This window comes from Colobus angolensis, unplaced genomic scaffold, assembly GCF_000951035.1.
Source record: "Colobus angolensis palliatus isolate OR3802 unplaced genomic scaffold, Cang.pa_1.0 Scaffold471, whole genome shotgun sequence".
In the NCBI taxonomy this organism is placed as follows: domain Eukaryota; kingdom Metazoa; phylum Chordata; class Mammalia; order Primates; family Cercopithecidae; genus Colobus; species Colobus angolensis.
In genome coordinates, this window is record NW_012118166.1 from 667,369 (window position 1) to 668,081 (window position 713).

Here is a 713-nt window from a genome sequence, read left to right on the forward strand (position 1 = left end):
GCCACTGCACTCCAGCCTGGGCAACAGAGTAAGACTCCGCCTCAAAAAAAAAAAAAAAAAAAAAAAAAAATTAAAAATTAGCCTGGTGAGGCGGTGCATGCTTGTGGTCCCAGCTGTTCGAAGTCCAGGAGTTCGAGGTCGCACGTAAGCCTGGGTGACACAGCAAGACCCTGTCTCGAAAAATAAATAAGGTAAATGTTACATGTCTCCCGCACCCTTAGAATCGAGCTACAGACATCCAAGCCACTCCTACCCCGCTCGCCCGTGCTACACACCGCCTCCATGCCTTTGACCGGCCTATGGCCATGCTCGGATTGCCTTCTCAGCCTCCACTTCAAGCCTCCGTTCCCTGGGCAGGTCATCCAACCCTAGATCCACCACACGTCATGCCCAACCAACCTCGGTTACTTTGCGAGTTCACCTCCATCCTGAGTGGACGCTCAGACAAGACCGCCAGAGCCGCAGATCTGGGAGGTTCGCTGCACCAACATGATGCTCAGTACGTACTTTTGAAAATAAACCGCATTGTTGAGATGTGAGAAAATCTCATAAAGCTGCTAAAAAGAACTGGCCAGAGCCGTGTGATTTTAGACGCGACTGACGTAAGGTAGCTGCGCGGCCCAGGATGCCCTCATGGCCCGGGGTGAATGGCGCTGGCTTCGTGGTGGCCGAGTAGGCTCCGCGCCAGGCCTCATCCCGGACTTACCCTGCGA